Source organism: Bidens hawaiensis, unplaced genomic scaffold (assembly GCF_021521415.1).
Source record: "Bidens hawaiensis isolate Kalapana, Puna unplaced genomic scaffold, B.hawaiensis_p1.1 tig00025744_1, whole genome shotgun sequence".
In the NCBI taxonomy this organism is placed as follows: Eukaryota; Viridiplantae; Streptophyta; class Magnoliopsida; order Asterales; family Asteraceae; genus Bidens; species Bidens hawaiensis.
The window spans coordinates 17208-30245 of NW_027494113.1; positions in this window are offsets into that span (position 1 = coordinate 17208).

The following is a 13038-nucleotide window of genomic DNA, read 5'->3' on the forward strand; positions in this document are numbered from 1 at the left end:
GAAGACTTGGTGCGTGTGTATTTAGAAGATCAAATGTTTTCTACACCAAGGGCTTCAACTTCTAATTATGATAATGTTCCACAAGATGATTATCATGATACGTCGGATGTTATTTCTATTTCATCGGATGATGGTCATTTTGTTGGTTCTTCTTCAATACCGTTTCTTGAAACTCATGAGGTTGGTGAATCATCTCATGATGCTGAAGAGAATCTCACTAATTTAACTGATAAAGTTGTTGTACCTGAGAATCCGACACTTCGGATTCACATGTATCATCCTTAGGACAACATCATTGGTGATCTTGATGCTGGTGTTCAGACACGTCATCAGATTGTTAGTGCCGACGCTTCTAATGTATTGTGTGCGTATGCCGATATGCATTCATCAAGAAACATAAATCTCGCAAAATACACATGCTTTCTTTCTCAAATGGAACCAACGAATGTTCGTATGGTGCTTGAAGATTCGTCTTGGGTAGAAGCAATGCAAGAAGAGTTGCAACAGTTTAGTCGACTGGGTGTGTGGGATCTCATTGATAAGTTTGATAGAGTTAAGAAGCCTATTCCGACCAAATGGGTCTTTAAATTTAAGGAGGATGATCGTGGGTCATCGTCATAAATAAGGCACGTTTGGTCGTACAAGGATTTCACCAGCAAGAATGCATAGACTATACGGAAGTATATGCTCCCGTTGCAAAATTGGAGGCTATACGTATATTTTTGGCCTATGCAGGTTTCAAGAATATTAAAGTTTATCAAATGGATGTCAAAAGTGTGTTTCTCAATGGGGAACTACATGAAGAGGTGTTCGTGAAACAACCTCCTGGTTTTGAAGATCCAGACTATCCTGACCATTTTTACCGTTTAAACAAGGCTCTTTAAGGTCTCCACCAAGCCCCGAGAGCTTGGTACGGCACGCTTGCTGACCATCTGACGAATAATGGCTTCAAACGAGGAACTGTGGAGTGTACGATGTTCTACAAGACTGTCAGAGAAGATTTTCTCCTCGTCTAGATATATGTCAGTTACATTATATTTGGTTTTACAAACAATAGCTGTTTAAGGATTTTGATAATTCAATGCAGATGAAATTCGAGATGAGCTCGATGGGGTGGTGAATTTCTTCTTAGGGTTGTCGGTTCATCAGTCTAACGTTGGATTTTTTTATTCATCAGACAAAATATGTGAACTATGTCTTCAGCCGATTTAAGATAACTGCCGGAAAAGTTCCTTTGACGCCTCTTCCCGAGGGTCACAATTTGTCACCGGACGAATTGGAGGATACCGTTGATCCTACCCTATACCGAGCTACAATAGGTTCTTTAATGTATCTCACTGCTTCTCGTCCTGATATCATGTTTGTTTATGTGCCATGTAAGACTAAATATATAATTATATATATTTATATATGACCATTATAATCATTCATATTATAGTATATCAAAATGTTAGTTATACCTTATTATATATTAGTTTGGTAATTATTGATGGGCCATATTACCCTTACTAGCTAATAAAGGGTTTCCCTTTGGGTGTATATAAAGAGAGATAAATATTAACATCAAAACCTAATCATAAACACATAACAATTTTGTGTGCTTCCTCTCTCGTAAAACAGGTTCCTCTCAAGAACCCTAACACCATCCTTAACTATACATCCTAAAGGGGAACTCGATTTAGATGACAAACATGTCGACTACATTATACCTTGCTGCGGTTACTACTCTCTTTGCTGTAACAGGTTTATAGGTTTAATATTTATCATTTTTCTATTACTTACATGAGGAACTGATCAACATGTGGCATCAGAGTTATGTTGATTAATCAGTTTGTCATGTTTCTCTAAATCTAGAGTTGAATCAGAAGACATGGACTAAAATTTGATAAACCCTAATTTTTTCGGTTTCTTTTTTCATGTTCTATTACGGAATAACATATGAAACTGTTTAAAATCTCTAAAATTCGTATTTAGTAAACACTAATATTTTCTAAATCTATTAATTTCATGTTTGAAGATTTCGATTTCAGGTTTTTGTATGATTAATTGTTAAAATTTTCGATGATGTTCTTCGTGTTCATCATTATTATCGAAAATTATACATATGTTGGTTCAAAATCTCGATTAAAACTTGTTAATTATTATTTAGGGAAATATTTTTTCAAATCTTGGATAACTTAGAACTTTTAATATTTTCTTAAAAGATTTGAATCCCCTTAAAATAGGAAACAAATATAATTGTTAATCATTAAATATATTTGAACCAAATCTTATCATTATTAATTTAGTTAATAAAGATCATGGGTTAAGGGCTTAAACCAGTTTACGGGTTCATGGGCTATTTAAAAATCATGTATTATGGGCTTAAAATAGCTTATGCGTTATAAGAGTTTATGAGTTTCTAAAATGGTTTGGGGTCATAACCCATAAACCCGAAAACTCACTAATACCGGAAACTGGCCATTCTCGGGCACCAAAAATTCCCGAGAACTAATTCTGAAAAATAATGTTTTACCGGAAACTTAAAAATCCTTACTTTAACCATTTTTCTGCTATTAACTAATTAAATGTTTTGTAAACCTTAAATATTATAATTTTCTACAAAACATAAAAGGCTTAACTTGAGTGAATTTTTTAATGTATCACGTCTGCACAAAGGTGATGTGTTACATCAACCTTTCATTCAAGTCTAACTAAAAGCTTTTGTTAGTTTTGTCTAACATGATACAAATGTCTCACTTCTGCCCAAAGGTGATGTGTTACATTTTTATCTAACAAAACTAGCACGTGCATAATTAAAATAATTGTATCACTTCTACCCAAAGGTGATGGGATACAATTGTTTTGCACACATACTTAAATAAATTTTAATTCTGCCCAAAGGTGATTTATTTTTTGTTTAAGTAGAACTTTTAATTATAGTCTATTAATTTGATATTAATAATAGACATATCACATCTTCAATAAAATATAATGATCCTCACATTAATGATCCTTCATTAATCTAATGATCATAAATTTAATCTATATTATTTAATATCCCATAACATTACTCACTATAATTTTCTTCTGTAAATAACTATCTCATCCAAATCATTAACTCTAATATTAAAACATAATATAAGTTTTACATCATTAAGAGTTTCAATAATATTTAGCTCTTCTCAGTTTTAATTATCTCTTAAGACATGATACGACTATCCTACTGCTCTTTCTAATAACAATCATTCTATTAAAAACTAGAGGATAACAAATGGGATGAGTCAATCATAATGTCTTTTATGGTAATGATAATCAAGAACTTATTTAAATAAATGTTATCAATAGAGTTATTCTAGATTTAGTTTTTCCTAAGACAAATCAAAATAACTTCAAAGATGCATGCATTCTTTCAAATCCTAACTATAAAGTTAAGTGGCAATAATGAATATATCATAATGTACAATACATGACCCATAAAATTAAGGGCCCACATATGAAAATAAGTACAATTTCTAATACATTACATTCTAAAATATTCAATAGTATAATTTGTTGCCTTAAGAATCAACTATAACACTCAGAATAACTAAAGGAAAATGAGTGTTTTGATCAGCAACATATGTACAAGAAAAGAAACGTCCGGTACTGGAAAATAAGATGTTTTTCAACTCACTACCACTAAAACCTAAAAGAGGATAATTCTAAGGTTCATAGACAAAATACAAGTATTACTTTCAGCTTTAAGTTCTTTAAGGAGAAGTCTTATTGCAAAAATATGTCATTAGATTAGGCATAAGCAACAAGGTTATTCAGAATTCAAAAGAACAACAGGCTAAAACAGTAGTCGTATATTAATGATATTTAAGTCTTCTAATCTTAATATTCCAATTAACACATGATAAGTTGAGTCTAGTTCTATAAGCTTCTTTACTGATATCAACAAATAACTAACATGAGTGTTAGTAACAAAACTTAAATGTTAAGGCTATTATAACCATGAAAAACTGTCTTCTAATTACGTTTTATGATACCTTAAATATTCTGGAGATCAATCAGAATTTAGTATCAATACTTGAGCTACATTATGACAGTTGTGAGGTTTGCATAGCCAACATAAAGTCACTCTTACCTTAAACTCTCATATTATTTGTTATCAATATTTGGATTGATAAATTTATAAATAGAATTAGATGATACTACATACTTTCACAGCTTTTCTTGTCATGCAAATAAGAATTTAACAAAAGGCAAATGAGACTTATAAAATCCATCCATTAAAACCAAATTTCATGAGAAATCATGACATGGTTTATGAGGGTGATTTTTCATCTAATCCCATTCATAGTGATTTTAATCATGTGTTAGATGCCCTAAGCATTACTTGGCTTAAAGAATAAGTATGGGTCCACCAGAAGTTATATTTCACTTACATTCGTGGAACTTATTCAAAAGGAATATTCAGACATAATTCTTTATCATTTAAAAGGCTATTAACTTATCCTATCTATCTTCTATGGTCCAAGATCTTAAAGAGATCCATTCATATATACTAAATACGATTTCTTCTAAATATGTCCCTAGGTTTATTATGACATCTGAGCATTAATGAAATCAAATCAAGTCTAACATATATATGAGAAATTCCCACATCACCTACATCATTGAAACTCCTTATGTAGTTTTTCTAGAGATATTAAATATCAGTAGGAGACTTAAGTGTCTCAATCATAACTTACAAGATTTGCAAGAGGTGGGGGGAGGTGAAAACATGATATTATCTCAATTACACCTCTTGTACAAGACACTGCTCCATCACAACACTATTTCATCAAAATTGTCTCTTTATAATATACTACTACTACTACTACTACTACTCTTACAAAAGTTTCATTGTCGCTTAAACGTGGGCAAATTCAGATTTCTTACTAAACTAATCCTCACCAAGAGAAACTACAACAACTTATATTATTAACTTGTTTCTGTTAGAATATATTGGTCTTTAAATATTGACCCTAAGCATGCTAATTTCTTAAAGGTTTCTAAGGTCGGTGGGAGCAGTAAAAGTCCATATCATGACTCGAAAAAAGTACAAGAGGCAGGGGGGAGAGAGTCATTAAACTTTATTCCAAATTTAACTCCAATTACACCTCTTGTACACCATACTACACCAACTCTTACACACTTAAAATCCTGAAAATGATAGCAACATAACTAAGAGCTAATCCTTAAAACCGAGACTTTTAAAATTGCCCAACAATCAACTCAGGACGCCATTTAGGTTTTAAAACCTAATAAAATTGATGATTATGTAACCTCCCTAACTAAAGTTGAAATGAATGTTGGAATATTTAATGATCCTAACCCTTATAATTAAACAATTAGCATCAATCATAATTAACTCCATAAGTCAGGCTAACGTTTTAAGATTTGGTTGAATCACCTAAGAGTGTTCATAACTAAACTAAATTCCAATACGAAACGTTAAGTCAGTAAGAAGCACGATTGATTGTAAAAGGTTATATTCAAGGATAAACCAATTATCAAAGAATCTTCTTACCTGTATTACAAAAGATTTCTTTAAAGATCATTATTGTTCTAGTAGCTTATAATAGTTAAGAGCTACATTATATGAATATTAAAACAACTTTCCCTAACAATCGGCTTACATATTTATATGTTCGTAAAACAACCTAAAAGTTTTAAACTGAAGGTCAAAGAACATTTAGTCTATAAGTCAATAAAATCCATATATGGGTTAATGCAAACATCAAAATGTGATGAAATATTTATACAATTATTTTCATCAAAAACCAAGTGGATTAATGTACCTACCTTAAGATGAGTGGGAGAAACTAAAAACAAACTTGTCCTTATATATATGAGTATATGTTACATAAGTCAAAGCATTGTTCACACACTTTGATATTATAGATCTCAGAGACATACCTTACACATGTAACAAATAACACTGCTCTACTTTAGAGGATAATAGGAACACATAGATTATTTCCTTATGCTTCATTAAGTAGAAGCCTGATATAAATTCAAGTCTATACTCATTTAGATATTACTCAAAATTGCAACACACTAGATATGTCTAGATTAATGTGAAGCATCTAAAAGAGTATTAAAGTATCTTTAACAGAAATGAAAGACGGTAATTTAAAAGAAGAAGTGAGAATTCACACTGGTAGATTTCTCTAAACTTTTTCATATTCAAAGATAAAAAAAATGTAATTTTCAGGATATATATTCTTATGGTAGTAGATAAATCTATCCCATGGAGGATTCATAATAAACTGATAACAACAATCTAAGTCATTAAATGACATAATATGTTGATCAATCACAACGCAATTGGCGATAAATGTTGTTGAAATTTATCAACGGACTCGTAACTTTATTAACTTCATATAAATTATATATTGAAGACTTATTGTGATAAAGTCAGCTACCATGTTTTGTCAAACAGTAACAGTTTAAGAGGTGCGGCATTAAAATTTTGATATGAAATCAATTATTTGTTTATGAACGAATTGAGGAATCTAAATTTTCGTATTGAATACATTCATGATATGCTTAAGGATCCGATAACTAAAAGTCTCACCCATAAATATTATGAAAGCACTTATAATAATGACGGGTTATTGATGACTATGCCCAACTGCATATCATACTATGAATGATTAACTATTAAATTTCCTCATCAGTTTTGATTTTGTACGTCTCTTAATATGTTCTGCATGCATAATGACATATAGACGATTAATATACAAATCAAACTTTCTGAAGGGGCTTACTTGAAAATTTTTTATCATAACTACTTAGGTTTTAAATAAGGACTGCAGTATGATTAATGGGGGTCTTAAGCTGATGTTCAATTCAATGACTTTATTTATCTGCTCCAGTTTAAGTTTAAAGCTAAAATGAGTGTTAACTCCTGATCAGGTTTATCTAACACTCATAATAAATGATTACTCACCCAAGTGGGAGAATGTAAGATTAAATATATAATTATATATATATATATATTTATATATGGCAATTATAATCATTCATATTATAATAGATCAAAATATTAGTTATACCTTATTATATATTAGTTTGGTAATTGTTGATGGGTCATATTACCCTTACTAGCTAATAAAGGGTTTCTCGTTGGGTGTATACAAAGAGAGATAAATATTAACATCAAACCTAATCATACACACATAACAATTTTGTGTGCTTCCTCTATCCTAAACTGGGTTCCTCTTAAGAATCCTAACACCATCCTTAACTATACATCCTAAAGGGGAACTCGATCAAGATGACAAACATGTCGACTACATTATACCCTGCTGCGGTTACTACTCTCTCTGCTGTAACAGGTTCATATGATTAATATTTATGACTTTTCTATTACTTACATGAGGAACTGATCAACATGCCAGGCACCAATCGAGTCCCTGAGTGACTCATCTAGCGGAGGTTAAACGTATACTTCACTATCTGAGGGGTAATATTGACACCGGGTTATGGCAACCCAAGGATGATAGCTTTAATCTCACTGCGTTTTCTGATTCGGACTATGGAGGATTCAATATCAACTTCAAGTCAACTACGGTGGGTTTTCAATTTCTAGGAAGCTGGCGTGTTTCCTGGCAGTGTAAGAAGCAGAAAAATGGTCTCCACTTCAACCACAGAAGCAGAGTATGTGGCAGCCTCGGGTTGCTTTTCACAGGTTATTTGGATCCAACAACACTTGCGGGATTACAGTTTGAAATTTCTTACTATGGGATATTGATAACTCAGCTGCTATTTATATTACGAAGAGCCACATGCACCACTCTTAGACGAAGCATATCGATATTCGATATCATTATATCCATGATTGTTTTGAAAATAAATTAATCGATCTGGAGAACGTGCACACGTATTTTCAGAATGGTGTTCTGTTTACCAAAGCTTTTAATAAAACTCGCTTTAACATTTTGCTTGGTTTAAGCGGAATGAAAACTCTTGCTAATATTATTAAACTCAGATAATGAACTTTTATTTTATTTTGGTTGTTTTTATATTTTGGGTTTTGCTGGAGATAAAAGAAAAAATACAAAAATATTTTGCTTTATGTTTGTACAGAGAAAAACCAAAAACATTCAAATATTTTAAAAAGTACAAATACATAAAAAATTGCTCCTAAAAATGCGTTTTGAAGCAAAAAAGAGAAGATGATAGTATATTGATCATCTAGTCCCATATCCAGAAAGAAATAAGCTTAACAGACTGTGTGCTTAGCTGCATTGGTGCATGTAGGTCTTAAACAAACCGTTACTGTAAAGTATGTGATATAAACATAAGAACTACCAATTTGAAGGAGGTGTTAGCCTCTTCCAAAAGTCTTAGTAATAAAGGCAGAAATGTAATAGCTTGTCATACTCAATCCTTATGTTTGTTTGATCACCAAAAACAAAAGTTCTAAATAAAATGCATCTAGTTAATGGTTAACCCTTCAACAGTGTATGGTCTTATGGCCTAAAATACTGTATTGATGGGATGCATCCGGCTTCTGTACACTATGAGTCTTTATGCGAATTCTGGACACTGTGAATAAACTTGATCACTACTGTACTTCGTACAAAAGTCATTACTGACTTGATCAAATTCCGCTGTGAGTCATATATTGTTCCTCCCTTGTGTGCATCTTAATACCAGTAAGAAACAGACCCCGGGGGATACATGTCTGTAAGCTTACAGCTGAACTCGTGCATAGTCATTCACAGTAAAGGAAGCTTGGTGTATTGCTTGATAATGGGGGTATACCTTGTAGTGGGGATTATGAGATTAGATTGTTAAATCAATTATAAATCATATATTTTGGTCTTCAGGCATAATGGTTTAAGTCAAGTTGGGTTGACATGGTAAAATTCAAATTAAGCCTGAATCGAGATTAAAAGCTGATAGTTTATGATAATTTGTGCTTTAATTGAACCTAAATCATATCACAAAAAACGCTTGAAAGTTTGTTCTAAGATTTAAGTGGACAACAATATCAATGACCGGCTTAACGCCAGTCATAATAGCGCTGAAATATAAAACTGTGGTGGAAGGGCGATTTGGTCAATATGATTGTCTACTCAACTCACAAAAATATGTACTACTTTGGTAAAATAGATTCATTTTTGTCATAGTCGTATTTGTTTTTAATTCTAAAATACACAAAATCCAAAAATATTTTGTTTTACAGATGTGTGAATAAGGTTGAATATGATGATTCTCACTGTTTAATCCTCAAACCTGAATTTTTAATTCCTCCTGATATGATAATGATGATGGCCCCTAGAAATGGAAACTTATATGAATTAAGGATGAATGATGCCATTTCTAGAGGTGGTACCTGTTTTGTGTTAAAAGCCACTGAGAATGAAACAAAGTTGTGGTACATAAAGCTTTGTCATGTCAAACTGAAGAATATGAACAAACTTGTTAAAGGCGAACATGTCATTGGTTTACCCACAAGAGAGTTCAAGTTGGATGACAAGTGTATTTCTTGTCAAAAAGGAAGGCAACACAAATCATCACAAAAAACGAAACTCATAAACTCGATTGAACAAATACTTGAGATGCTTCACATGGATCTCTTTGGTCCTCTGAGTGTTCCAAGCATTGGTAAGAAGAAATATTTTCTAATGATCATTGATGATTTTTCAAGATATGCATAGGTTTATTTTATGAACTCAAAGGATGAGGCTGCTGAATTGATTAAAAGCTGTGTAACAAAGATTGAGAATCAACTAGATGTAAGGGTGAAAGTCATGAGAAGTAATAATGGCACTGAGATCAAGAATGGGGTGATGACTGAATTTTGTCAAGCAAAAGGAATTCTCCAACAATTCAGTGCCCCTAGAACTCCTTAGCATAATGGAGTTGTAGAAATAAGTAACAGAAAATTGATAGATCCTGCAAGAACCATGATTGCATATGCTTATCTGCTTGTTACATTTTGGGCATAAGCTATAAACACTGCCTGCTATGTTCAGAACAGGGTCCTTCTCTACAAAAGTCAAGACGAAACCCCCTATGAGATTTTGTTCAAAATAAAACCCTACATTAAATTCCTCAAGCCTTTTGGATTCAAGTGCTCCTTGTTGAATACAAAAGACTATTTAACAAATTTCAATCTAATTCTTTAGACTGTTTCTTCGTTGGATATTCCACACACTCAAAAGCCTACAGATTCTATGTGAAAGATCATTTAAATGTGATTGAATCTTCAGATATAATATTCAATGAAAATCAATTCAACACTGTTGATGGAGCATCTTGGTTATTTGATCAAGAAAAGTTAATCAAATCCTTCAAACTTTACCCTGAGGAGTTTGATGATACTTTATATAGGACAAGTGTCCCTGAAGCTACTTCTGAAAAGAAAGTTGATTTGGACAGTTTATGGTCCAAAATTGCTAAAACGAACACTGAATTTTCTTTTTCTAAAAATGCTTCTGATGATGAATCTGAAGGTGAACAGAATGATAATCATGATCAACCACAAGATTAAGAAAATCTTGTCAGGAATGATGAACAACCTAATAACCAGCAAGATCAAAACCAAGTTGATAGACAGTCAACCTTTGAAACTTTGTTTCAAAACTTGAACATTGGAAGTGATCTTACGTCAACATTACAACAGAATGTTGACAGAGAATAAGATAATATGAACAATGCCACATCTGAAATAGTCATTGAAGAACCTGATCTCAATGATACAAATCTTGATTCAGCAGTTTCTTTAAATCAAATCATTCAAACTTCTTTTGTTGAAAGAAATCATCCTGCTAAAACATTATTGGTGATCTACATGAGAGAGTTACAAGAAGTGCATCTGAATCTTCAAACATTTTTTTGTACTCCTGCTTTCTATCCCAAATTGAACCCAAGAACATTGTTCAAGCCTTGAAAGACAATAGTTGGGTGGAAGCAATACAAGAGGAGTTGGCTTAATTCAGTAATTTGCAAGTTTGGGACCTTGTGGATAAGCCAAAAGGAAAGTTTGCAATAGGCACTAAATGGGTTTTCGAAAATAAGAAGGATGAAAGAGGGATTGTAATGAAAAAAAAAGCAAGACTAGTTGCACTAGGATGCTTACATAAGAAGGAATAGATTTTGAAGAAGTGTTTGCTCCACTGGCAAGGCTAGAAGCAATCAGAATCTTCTTAGCCTATGTTGCTTCTAAAAATATCAGAGTATTTCAATTGGATGTCAAATCTGCCTTCTTAAATGGAAAAATAGAAGAGGATGTGTATGTCACTCAACCTCCAAGCTTTGAGGACCCTGAGTTTCCAAATAGAGTGTATAAACTAAACAAAGCTCTATATGGACTACATCAAGCTCCAAGAGCTTGGTATGATGAGTTGTCAAACCATCTACTTGTTAATGGATTTCAAAGGGGAGCCATTGATAAGACCCTCTTCTACAAGAAAAGAGGAAAAAATTTGCTTCCGGTTCAAGTATATGTTGATCAATATAAAGCAACATTTGTAGCATACTAGGCTTATTTGTAGTACGCTTTCCCCACAGAGTAACTTGCTAGGGTAGGATATTAATAATATTTTTCTCTGTTTCATTAAAAGTGTTCATATTTATTTTTTTAGTTTTTCTATTACAAATGTTCAATTTCAAATTTTATTAGTCAATTTCCAAGTTTATCCTTAAACACACACAACTACCATTCATAAACAATATTGATAGACCCAATTTCCAAGAGCATTATTGTTATATGGAAAACAAGAAAAAGTAATCATTTAATCTACCTTGAACAAGAAAAAGTAATCACTTCAGTAAGACTGCATACCAAGTAAAATATACTTGTACAAACACATGGTAAACTTCTTACAAAGGGCTAGAGGTGTTCAACGAATCGAATTTCAAATATTCGAATATATATTCGAATTGAGTTATTCGAATTTTGAAATTTTGAACTTGGATTCGAATTCCAAATAGATTCAACATAATGGATTCATTTGGAATTCAAAAAAGCTAATTCAAAATTTGATTCAATTCGAGAATGAAGTACGAATTCGAATCGATTCGAAATTAGTAAAAAATCAATTTTAATTTCAAAATCACTAAAAATTTGTGTTTTAAATAACAAAAAGTACAAGCGCACAAAATATATGAATCATTTAAAGTTGTCACATCCTGAATATTCAAAATAGTGATGTCCAATTACATTAATTATTGACCAAAGTGGTGATCTTTCAATTTTTAATATCTTTAAATCAAAATATTTATGTGGTTTATATTTTCATAACTAAGTGTATACATAACAAAAATAAAATTATAATTTGAATTCGAATTTCGAATCTAATTTAAGATCATAAATTCTTATTCCATTTGAAATTCGATTTTTAAAATCGAATTTGAATGATTGAAAATCGAATTCGAACCTACAAATTCGAATGCGAGTCAAATCAAACTTCTAGTTATTCGAGTCCGATTCAAATACTGAACGCACCTACAGTGGGCCATCTTTGGCGATTTTTTTTTCAATATAGGAAATTTGATGTACTAGAAATCGTTTCTAGGAGAGAGAAAGAGTGATAATGGTTTCTTGGTGATCCGCTATTTGAAATGACGAAACTCTGACTAAATATATGGGCTGGTAGTTTCTGGTGGATGAGTTGAACAAGTAGCTGGTGTTCCGCCATTTGAAATGGCGAATGTGGTACACTTTTGGTGTGATCCGCCATTTGCAATGACGGATGTCACTTTTCTGATTCACCACATTGACTAGTGGTTCACGATACCCAAAGTAGTATACCCCTATCAGTCAAATTCCTTTTTGACAGGCAACTGTCACATAAAATGGCAAGTGTCGTCTAGACTTCCGCTATTAAAATGACAAGTGTGAACGGTATCTGCCAGATTTAACAACTCCTAATGTTTCATTTTTCTTTTTAAATTTATTGTATTAATTTTATTTTTACTTTAATTTTTTTAAGAAGACTAATAATTATTATATATATTAAATACCAACTCTGTTCATACACTCAGTTTCACTATTCGTTATATTTTACG